A 12,200-nucleotide genomic window follows, 5' to 3' on the forward strand; every position below is an offset into this window, starting at 1 on the left:
TGTTTTGTTGAATGTTTCAAGATACACGTGTACCCTTGATTAAACAGTCTCCGAGTGTGAAATCTTACCAGACTCTGTGCAAGGAACTATCCAGGGTAGAAAAGACTGAAGGTTTGATTAAAAAACATTTTTTCCTCTATTTTTGAGATAAGTTGTGGAATGAGGCAACAATTCTAGTCCAATAACTATTGTCAGCATATGAAACTTCACCTACTCTTGTGAAGGACAGGGTCAAATAACATATTCATAAAGAGTAATAATTTACACCTCAGTCTCACTGATTTAAAGGATCAGAGTGAAGCATGGAATAAGTGAATAGCTTAATTCTACTGCTGGAGCAAATGTAGAAGCAGCACAACTGGAATACCAGACAGGATGGCCAAACCACAACTATCTCAGCCAGCCCCAGCACATTAGCACAAACGTGCCCACTGCTGTGGCTTGTGCCAATACAGCAAAGCACAGACATGTGCCCCATGCCCTGCTGCAGGGAAGTGGTGTCTACACCTGGCACACAGGTGAGAACAGGCTGATACAGCGAAAGCCACCTCCCCAGGGGCTGTGGCACAGGTGACAATGTTTCTGTTACCTACACCAGAGGCTCGTCTGGTGACCGTATTCAGATCAGGTCAGACTGTGGGTCTGACTATTTGTTTTTCTCTTGCATGAAGAGGGAAGAAGATGCAGGGCATTCAGTTCCTCTCTCTTAAGGCATTTCCCTAAAGGCCCGTTATATATAAAATAGATACATGTATATTTTATTTATATATATGTATTTATATATATATATATATACATACACACATATTTCAATAAACCAAATTTTCTCTGCTGACTATATTTTCTCTCTATTTCCATTCCAACCTAATTGAATGGGTTGTCAGTCACTGTTTGGCTAACTCTGACTTCTCCCAGTATGTAAAATAGATTCCCCTGCCCCCCTACTTTAATTCCCTAGAGTGGTATTTTTCCTGTATTTAAATAATTCTACTACTTATTACTTGGACAATGAATCCAGACCTGGGTGTTTGCCTATGCTAATAAATATATAACAATGAAATGAAGATTTCTTCTGCTAGCACAGTGACATAAGAAGTACAACAAGAGTTCTAAGACTTACTAACGATGTACTTATGAAACGTTTCGGCAAACTGCAAAACTGAAGGTTAAAACATCTTTGAATCTTGACCAAAATAAAAATATGCAAAAATCAAACATGACCAAACATGCAACATGCAATGCTCAATTACTGTACTATACCAGCAGTAATTGCTGAGGGAAGTCATTAGCCCAAGCAGGATCGGCCCAAGCCATAGGACACCAGGCACTGCATTCACCAGTTTACTTCCAGGAAGCAGAGCAGATGCAGTCCATTCATAAAATTCTCTACCCAATAAACAAACTTTCTGGAGGGAATCCCAACCCTGCCTACATTCACCTAGCTTCAACTGCACCACAGCTCTGTTTACTGCCACTGATTGTGGGAAGAAAACATTCAGCCACATCCACACACCACAAGCACAAAGAACTGTAGAGAAGCAGCATCAATTCCATTTCTGCAATAGGACTTGACCAGTTTCTCTGAAGTCCAGGATTATCAACACTCAAAGGAAGAACAGTAATGCTTTATTTCTTCAGTCAAAGAAGAATGCTTCATTTCTTCAGTCATTTCTTCATCCCACTTCTTCAGCTTTCTCACACAACTTTTTGACAATCTGCTTACGACTGCAATACCTGAATGGGCTTCCCTAACTGGAAAATCCTCATAGATTTAGTGCTTTTCTGAAGGTCCCACTCCAGGGCCTCAGCATATTTCTTTTGCAATGTCAATGCTACTGCCTCTGAAATCAAGGTCACTGGAAACAATGTGAGCCTGAAGCCAGACCTAATGTAACTGTAATAAAAAAAAAAAAAACCAAAAAAAACCAAAAAAGGCAGATACAACTCCATAACATCTGGGTGGAAGATTTATATTACTATTATCCTCTAGATAATTCCACAGTGGGATATGAAAGCTGAAAAATCACTTTCTATATTGGCTATCTCTCATGGAATTAATGTCAGAGAAATAGCCCAATGGACAAATACTGAAGGTCAATTTTTTGGATTTTTTGCTTAAATAAGCAGGTAGATTAATAGCATTAGACAAGCCTTGTTTAGGAAACCTAAGTCAACAGTACTTAAAAAGCAGAGTGCTGGATAGACAGACTCAGACATCTTAGAGGAGACAGCATTTCTTGGCATCCTGAACCACTTGGTAAGTTATAGTCGAGGGTCTTCCCCAGAGTGCAGAGCTTTTGAGAAAGCTACACAGAGTCTGGGAAAAATAACTGCTGCTGTTTACAGACTGCACTGTTGGGTGGCAGCGGCAGTAATGAAGACTGGTGATGGAAATCTGCTGGGCTCATCCATCCATCCTAAAAAGCCAAGTAACATTAAGAGTTTTCAATTTTCTTTCCCAATAAGTATTTTTCTGGCCTAGCTTGGCCTGCCCTCCATCTCATGTTAATGACTTCCAGCAATTGCAGGCGAAGTCCAGTGCAATTATTCCAGGTTTTCATCATTACTATGATGGCCCTGCTTCTCTCTATCCCCCCTCAGATGGATTTAGAATAGCAACCTACAGATTTCTGTGCAGCAGCAAAGAACTATAAAGGTGCAGCTATATTCTGACCTAGTTCCATTACTACTAGAGACATTTCTGTGCAAGTGAAAAACAGGACGGATGCCAGAGAAGAAACACTGTCTGCCACCACTATCACACAACTTGTTAAATTTGCCTCACTAATACCAGGGCAGATTTTGTAAATCACCTGCCTAGTAAATTTGGTCCCTTGAGTTTACAGTTTGGTATAAACTCTGGCTTGATTAATCATGTGGCAGTCCTCTGATCCTGCTCTGTTCACTCAGAGGATAAGCACTAGATATTAATTTTTTAAGGTTCTCTTTTTACAAGCTTCTAGAGGCCCATGTCCATCTTTAATGCACTTTATGAGTTCATTCCTAAATTCCAACCATCTAACCAACTGAAGCAGGTAACAGATGCCCTTGAGCTCTTTGAATAATCACAGTATGCTCCTGACTTGGTTTATTTCCACTTCTGTCAAGAGTATTAAATCAACAGCTTCCACTATCATCTGAAAATACCTAGTGCTAACCTGGAATCTCAAAGATTGAATTCTCTATACCCTCATTATACTTACTTTGTCACATTCATAAGAGTTCGTTCAGTATCTTGTAATTCTCAGCTACCTTTTGATATTTGGCATTTCATTTTAAAGTCCCAGCTTTGAGACTTTAGCTGGGAGTTTGGTGGCTTCATGAGAAATCACATCCCTAAATTTGACTTAATATTGTGAATAAAATTAGTTTAAATAAAAACTGAGACTCAATCTTAGCAGTTTTGGAAAAATAGAAGCCAAGTAATTAATACTTACTACTACTTTAAAAAGAAAGGAAAAAGAAAAAATGTAGCCTTACATCCCTCTTGATTTAAAGTCCATCTTGTGATGTGATTTGGGGGGTTTCAACTCTCAACACTAAGAACTGCCCTTTCAATGAATTCACATCCCATGAATTTGGATCCATATTTAAATGCACAATAGAAATTCAAGCCTGAACAGCTAAGTGAATACAGCCACACTGTGAAGAGATAAGCTATGAATGAATAGCTTAATTGGACACTTGCAAAATTAACTTGTCAAAAGTAATTACTCTATACATGATCCAACTGGAAATGTTTTATGTCATCCACAAGTTGAAAGAGTATTTATGCTATTCCTTGGCCTTTAAAAGATACATTTACAATATGCTGATTATTTACTAAGCTGCTATCATGCATTTGCAAACCTTTCAAGCATTCTGGTAAAAAGAGACAATAAGTTCATTTGTGAAGAGGTTAGCAGATACACTGACTATATTTTTAATGAAAATTCTCATACTTTCTTCTTATATTAGAGTAAAAACATCCTCGCTAGAGGTATATGTTTGAGGTTTGTTTTCTGTGTGTAACAATAAAAATGGATTTAAAATTAAACAGATGAAGACTGGGAAAGACCAAGGAAACATAATCACACATGCAAGTGTCCATATTTCAAAAGATGGCAAGGAGAAAAAAAAAAACCACAAAACTAGACATGCATTGAGAAAGAAGAGCCCAAGAGGCGGTAAAAATCTCTCCCTCACAGGACCTAAAAGAAATCGCAATCTTTGCATAACCCATACAGAAGTAAATAAAATGCTTCCTGAACTAGACAGTTCCCATCTAGTGCCATGAGACAAGAGATCATAATTGGAAAAATAGAATGTGCTGATACACAGATCCACGTCTTTCAGCCATGCATAAGGCAGCTGCACAGCTATTCAAAATAAGGTGCCATAGAATTTCCACCTCAGTAACACAGGAAGCCACAATCCAAAGCATGCCTTTGAGGCCATGCAACCTTCAGATATAACTGCTCCTGCAGGCCTGCCCCACCAGAAAGATTCTTCTTCACATGCAGTAACAGCACAAGAATTGCCTCGTGCCTTGGCGAGAATCCCTTCTCCTACAGATACCACCCTGATGGAAAAGGCTTCCAGTGCTATCCCTTGTGCATTGCCTTAATCTACACAGTAGCAGGAAACAACAGAAGAAAGATCAGAAGCACTGTTAGAACAAAAGCCAGCAATGAATTCTTAAGCCATTACCATTACTTTTGGCCACTACTGTGAGCATCAGCAGAAAGAAAATGCTTCTAAAGAGAAAGCTATGCTACCAGCCTATAAATGCTAACATCTGGAAAGGAAAGAGAAGGACATATGGCAAAGCTGGAAAGAATGGTCTCTAAAGTCCCTTTAGCAAAGTTGTTATTGCAATTATCCAACACATGTTGCTACCTCCTTTGGGTTTGTTTCAGCAATGGTCTGGGGAGTCACACCCAAACTCTTACTCAAATCCCCCAGAGCTCTCTTTGAACAAGTCCTGTAGAAGCAGCCCTTTGACACAATCTAAGCATCTTGTGCTGCTGTGCATTCCCTGCACGTGCTGCTATCCTGGACAAAGCAAAGAGGAAATACAAACTTCAAAGATTATCCAGTGTATTAAAACTTAATGAGCCATTGCCCCAATATGTGCAAAGCACACAACACCTCTTACATTCTGGCTTCAGATTGCAGTTTACTAATCAGCTACTGAAGCTGAAGCACTTCAGTCCCAAAGCAGTTACTGACTGATTGGTTATAGAAGTTCCTACAGAGAGAATTTCACTTCTATAATGGAAGGATTTCATCTAATCTGAGATGATGTAATCACTTGCTGAAGCACTTCAGTCCCAAAGTACCTACTGACTGACTAGTTAATAAAAGTTTCAATAGAGAAAATTTCACTTCCACAAGTGAAGAATCTAATCTCATCTAATCTGAGGTAATAAAGAAAAAAAAAAGAGGAAAACCACACCAAAAAAACCCTAAATGCCCCCAAACAAAAAAAACCAACTCTACATATAGGACAAACTTCACATAAAATCAAAAGATGCCAAGCCCCAACTTCCTTCCCCCCGCCAAACACTTGAACAACAAAACCAAACCAAATACCAGCACTCAATTATTTTCCTTACCTTTAAAGTAATACTAAAATAGGTATTCTACTATCAGTGTAATTTATACACTGCAACAAGACTTTAAAATGCCTGCTGTCCACAAGACTGCACAAGTATTCATACTTTTTTCCAATAACAATTTGGGAAAATACCTCTGATGTAACATGTATAAAACACCAGGAGTCTTCAATGGCCAAGTTACCCCATGAGCAAGGGATAACTCAGGTCACCTTTAACAGAAGGGAGAACTCCCAGGTGAAGTTCATAATGAAATAAAAGGCTCTGGTTAGTTATCAGCCTGTTTCACATCAGTTGTGGTTACTGGTGGGCAGCAGTTCACACCAGTCAGTATGAACTGATGGCACCACAGAAAGACCAAGGACAGAATAAATGACTGACAAGGAAACCCCTGACTGAAATTTTTTGGCAGTACTGTATATTAAGGCACTAGATACACAAACAAAATAGAAAATATGTTTGTACTGCTTCTATGTGTTCTGGCCTATTTTATACCCAAAGGCTCTCATGTCTCCAGCTTGTCACAATCTGTCTCCACCTGCAAGCTCCCAGTTAATGCCTGTGACTAACACACTATCTTTACCAGGTCCATGGAGAAATCAATCTGGATGCAAAAGCAATGAGTCTGAAGGGAAAAAAAAAAACAAAAAAAAAACAACCAACCAAAACATAAAAACCCCAAAACTGCATCAAATTGTGAGATGGATGTTTAATTTCAAGGGCACTGTCATCCTCTTTTCATTCTCAGGAAGAAGTGATGGTTACATTTTTTAGTTCGCTGTAAGAAAAGTTACCAAGCACATAGGTATGGCATAAATACAGTACAGAGGGGAAAAAAGCCAAAGACACATCATAAACATTCTTGTCCCTTAATAGTAAAAAGCAGAACATAAACCAGATTTTGCTTTGAATGCCACAAGCACTGTGTGAAGATGAAGACAGCAGTGCAACTATGCAATTAAAGAAAGAAAAATTCATGTTCCAGAGTGAAAACGTCGTATCCAGCAGGACAAACTTCCAACATCAGGTGTTCCTCAAGCCTACCTGGGTTAAACATAACACAAGTATAGGTGTATACATTTGAAGGCAACGAAGATAGAAAAAGTTTTGAAAATAGTGAGCTAAATAAATCCTAAATAAGTAAAAAGAATCCTAAATATGTAAAACAGAAGTCTGTGTTCCTGCAAAGGGAAAAGATAGGGCTGTCCCACTTCAGGACCTGCAACTTCATTCAAAGTTTTGGACCACTTACCTGCAGTATTTTCCTTCATTTACATTTCTGCTGTGCTTTTAGTGAAGTAATAAATCACAAAGTTCCATCTGGACAACAGTTTTAGTTGACACCCTTATTGCTTCAGACAATTAAAATCAATCCTTACTGTTAAGAACAATAAAGGCAGCCCTTGGAAGCATCATGCTAAGTTGTGGAATACAATTTTTTTAAATATCACCTTTTCAGATTGACTTCAACCTACTAGTAATCTCATGTTTTAAAGAAATTGCTCTCTTATAAGCAGCAGCTTGACAGAATTTAACATTTCAGACTATCTTTAGACTGGTTTTGATTAAAAAATTAATTTTAGACCAAACTAATGATATTATTATCACCAGCTTACTCCCAGCATTACGCTGCCTGACAACTCCTTCAAAATATTCCTTCACTTTATTCATGACAGAGAAGTCAATAATAATTGAAGGCTTTGCTGATTCCTAGTACTATGTCCTAGTCATGGAAAACACTTTGATGCAGATTCCCAATTTGACTGTTCACCTAAAATTTTTCTTCTTTAACAAATTTAGCATAGATCTTTGTGTCTATTTTTTCCTAGGCTGGGCTGTCAGCTGGAATCTCATAACTGAGAATATGAAAGTTCTTGTTAGAGTATCAGTTATGTGAAACTGTACACTGCTGCAATGTTAGATCCGTGACTTTTATATATATATAAAGTCATAGACAGCCTGCAAAACAAGAGTTATGGCTCTTAATTTAGGAAGCAACAGGCCTCAGACATAACAGCTCTTTGCAAATTAGAAGCAGAAGAACATTACATAAAAATGCAATGCAAATTAAATACAAGAATAAATTAGTCTCACTTCTATATGGTTTTCCCTATATTCTCCCTTGTTCTAAAAGGACCAAAGTAAAAAATCAAAAGCTAGAAAGACATTTTAAAGGTTTTCTTGCAGATACCAATACAATTAGAGAGAATACTAGTAAAATTTAGATCAGCTAAAATATTATCAATCACTTCCTTCTACATAATAATCACCGACAGTCCTCACAATAAGTTTATTACACTTTAATACAGATGATTTAGCCTAGCCTCTGCTGTTACCAATGTCATTTCCATTGCTGGAAAAACATACTACAGAAACAAACCACTATAACATATTCCTGATAGACTGAGCTATGTCTAAGTATAAACCTGACATAGTTCTAGAATTACAACTCAAACATTTAGAAAACATTGTGCATTACAGCAGGTCCAAATCTAATGGAGTGATCACCCTGTAGGTAAATTATACTGATTTTCAACTAAAAGAAACAAAGCCCTAGGCAACTAGGAATCATACTAAAGGTAACACAGGCTCATAACATAGATTTTTCAACAACTTAATCAAGATGCAATACCAAGACAGCATTGATATGTTAGGAAATCCTCTCATACCTATAATAATAGAACTTCACACTGGAAAAACAAGGATTTAATTTAAAGAATAAGATTAGGGTAGTACTCACCCTCAGACAATGTTAGTGGCACTGGACTTCCTCAAACACTGCCTCTGAGTCTCACACAGACCTCAGCTAAAAGAAGCCCAGGAGCTACACTTCCAATTCAGACTCCCAAGACAAGGGCTGTGGTGTGCCCCTAAGTGAGAGCTTTCAGGATTGCCAGCACCTGATTCAAACCACAGGTGTAGCCAATGCTCAGTGCAGCTCTCCCAGGCAAGGCACACCAGGTGAAACCAATATAGAAAGGTGGTAATACACAAATATTACATGGCTGATCCAAGGTTCTCCTCAATTACACAGCCTTGAGGAATAGTGAATTCACCTTCTACAACAGAACATATATGTAACTTACATGTTTTCATTACTGTTTATACAAATTGCTTGTGCATTAATATTTCTTGTGGTGTTTTATTTCCTGAGTCTGGCCCTTATTTTTCAGCTCATGAGTTATAACAATTTTGGTAAATAAAATAAAATAAAATGGCACTATGTCCCAATTAGGAAATTGATGGCACTTTGATACAAGAACCCTCAAATCATAAGGCTGTTCATATTACCCAATCTATCACTTCACGTATGCATACCCACATGGTCAGCAGATCATACAAGGTACCCCTCTTAGGTCCCTAAATACTTTCCTGTGGTCAATAAAAATATGCTTTCCCAATCCTCAAGATCAAGTACACATTTTTGTATTTGCCATGTCCCATTACTGGTAGATAGACAAGTTGAATCCATATTCCAGACTGAAACAGTTCATTGTCACTAGTAGTTCAAAGTTGCAGCAAAAAAATAAAATTTCTCTCTTTATACACACAGAGAAAAAAAACCAAAACAAAATGTCTTTCAAGGTATAGAGGTGATCCTAGAGGCCTAAAAGTTTGAAAACATCTCTTACCATAGTTTGCTTCCAGACTTAGCAATCTGCTTTGTTACTCTTCCCTGCAGGCCAATGTCTGAATTTTTGATAGACTATGGATCTATTCTTCCAATAGTCACAACCTCTGCTTCAAAATCTAGCAGAGATTCCTGTCTGTTCCTTATTTCACATGCTGAAAAAAGACACTGCAGGCAGCCTGTGAAGTATCTAACAAACACCCCAGCCTGAATATCCCATTCCCTGCCGTAACAAAAAGAGACCTCACAGTCCCCAAAAGGAGTAAGTATGGGTGCTAAGGATGACCTGCAAGAAAACAGATTTTAGAGCTCAGACCCTAGAAACTAAAATGCAGAGGGATCTTTTTCAAAAAAATGGGATAGATTGCTTGTTTATGGCTTAAATTATATGCTGTTGGGTTTTTGCTCTCTGCAAAATTCCAATTTCCTCTCAGACATTGGTTAAATTCCTATAGTAACAAGAGACTCAGAGCAAACTGTCCCCTGGGTCTACCCCCTCTAAGATATGAGTCTACATAGTGCTGAACTATCATAGCACCAATCTTTATGCAGTGCTATTTTCCTATTCCAAGCCACAGCGTGATCTATAAACACACTGCAGTAAGGAACAAATATGTAGCCTTTCCCACCTCAAAGTAAGCTGCTGGGAAAGGCAATTATTCCCTGTGATTGACCAGCTTCCTGCATATGGATGTGGGGGTTTTCATTTATTACCTACTTGGTTACTGGCAAAAGGCTGCAAAGGTTCTTCTAATGGGATTTTTTCTGTGAACAGAATTAAAATAACAGAGATAATTTAAATCACAAACAATGGCACTTCCCAGTCTTCCTCTCTCTGTAAGACAACATCAAATACAGCTAAAAGTTCCAGAAAAATTGTTTGTGATGGATTTCAACCTTTTTGTCCTGTCTACTCCTTTCTAAATAATATGTGCAAAGGGCAGAAGTCCATGCAATCAAGGCAGAGTAAGGCTTTAAGTGACATGACTTTAATATTCATTAGGTTTTAACTTCTTAGCGTCTATTTATGAAATCTTCTATTACATCAGGAGAACAGACTTAAAAGAAAGTCAAACTGAAATTTACAATTTTTACCCCAGTAGAAACACTTTGGAGCTATATTTAGAATCTATCCTGACAGCTGGGTTGAAGTGACCTGCCAATCCCTACACAGTATCAGAAAATAACTGCATCCAGAGCTTATGGAGGACAATTGTACAGAGAATAAATTTGTTGCAGAAGTAAAATCCACATACTAAAGCTTCAGTCTGAAAAGCATTTTTCACCACAAGACATTGCACAGGCCCTGCTACATCCAAATGAAAATGGGATTTTCCTCAAATCAGAATTATCAAAAGTTCTTAAATAGTTCTAAGTCCAAACGGAAATGGGGTTTTCCTCAAATCAGAATTATCAAAAGTTCTTCATTGGCTCAAAGACTACTACACAGGGAATTATATTATATTAAGGTGTGAATAAGTTTCCTGCAGGAGAGAAGGAAAAAGGCCACTCCAGTGTTCTTTCTATCTCCGAAACATGTACAAGATTACCTCTGGTCAGTTCTTGTCAATTGGAAAGGAATTTTACCTTGGTCACTCTTTCTTGTACAAGGGGAGGATATTTCCCAAGAAAAGGAATGTGACAAATTAATTTTAAAAAGGTATATGGTACAAGTAACTATACCTCAATGTCTGATGAAAGGATCTCTCAACTGGTTCTTCTTATACAGCACTTCCAGGTAATTTGTTAAAAATACAAACATACCAGAAAATCACTGCTACGAAACACTGTTTATAAGACATTTTCTTAAATTATTTAATTGTTTGAATTATCTTGTGCATGATTCAGAACCATTCAGCACCTCATACTGGATCTTGGGAAGACAAGAGGTTGCAAAGGTTCCAGGATACTTCCAAGTGCCTGTGTGCACCACTGTCCTCTGCTGGAAGTGATCAGCCTGAGTGTGTGCGTGACTGACACTCAGTGTGTGACTGACTGACCCTCACAGTGTGTGTGACACTCAGTGTGTGACTGACACTCGCAGTGTGTGACTGACAGTGTGTGACTGACACTCGCAGTGTGTGACTGACTGACCCTCACAGTGTGTGTGACACTCAGTGTGTGACTGACAGTGTGTGACTGACCCTCACTGAGTGTGACTGACACTGAGTGTGTGACTGACCCTCACTGAGTGTGACTGACACTCAGTGTGTGACTGGCACTCGCAGTGTGTGAGTGACACTCAGTGTGTGACTGACACTCGCAGAGTGTGACTGACAGTGTGTGACTGACACTGAGTGTGTGACTGACATTCACAGTGTGTGACTTGCAATCAGTGTGTGTGACTGACCTTCACTGACTGTGACTGACCCTCACTGACTGTGACTGGCACTCAGTGTGTGACTAACACTCAGTGTGTGACTGCCCAGCCTCTGGTGGGAGTCACTGCCACAGTGCACAGATGACATTAGCAACTACAGTTCACATTCATTCCCGTTTAAGCTCCACACACCTGCAGTTTGGGATGCAATGCCATTAATTCTGTTATCTGTGCTACGTATACATGAAAGATGTTTGCAGATGCCCTGGACAAGGCCCTTTATTCCCACAGAGCACCCCCAGGCCCAGCCGGGACTGAACCTTGCAGCGCTACTGACAGTTCAACGCGTGGCACTGCAGCATTTGATGCCCAGGGCCTGCAAAGGGCCGCCGACAAAGCGGCAGCGTGTTTTGTAAAAGCATGCACCCAGAAGAAAACCACATTCAAAGCATTTAGAGGATCTGAGCCCCCTAACGCGCTTTAAACAGAGGCCACGGCTCGCTCCAGCAATCCCGGGATAAGCGACGGACGCACGGGCCCAGCTCCCGCCGGCGGGGCGGGGCGGCGCCAGGCCAGCGGCCTGACGGGAGCTGTAGTCCGCCCGCACTGCCCGCGCTCCGCGCAGCCATCTCGGACTGCGTTTCCCAGGGGG

The 12,200-nt window shown here is 39.4% G+C and overlaps 1 long non-coding RNA gene across 3 annotated transcripts in view; it reads right to left on the reverse strand.

Annotated features, from left to right (window-relative positions):
- LOC135447328 (uncharacterized) overlaps positions 1-8,446 on the reverse strand; it is an 80,503-nt gene extending 72,057 nt beyond the window's left edge. For 2 of the 3 annotated variants that reach the window (XR_010440069.1, XR_010440070.1), the window contains exon 1: positions 8,338-8,446. This is a non-coding gene — a long non-coding RNA (uncharacterized LOC135447328). The remainder of the gene's footprint in view (positions 1-8,337) is intronic. The other variant, XR_010440071.1, reaches the window with a different exon arrangement.
- Positions 8,447-12,200: the final 3,754 nt, after the last annotated feature.

Source organism: Zonotrichia leucophrys, chromosome 4, assembly GCF_028769735.1.
Source record: "Zonotrichia leucophrys gambelii isolate GWCS_2022_RI chromosome 4, RI_Zleu_2.0, whole genome shotgun sequence".
Classification (NCBI taxonomy): domain Eukaryota; kingdom Metazoa; phylum Chordata; class Aves; order Passeriformes; family Passerellidae; genus Zonotrichia; species Zonotrichia leucophrys.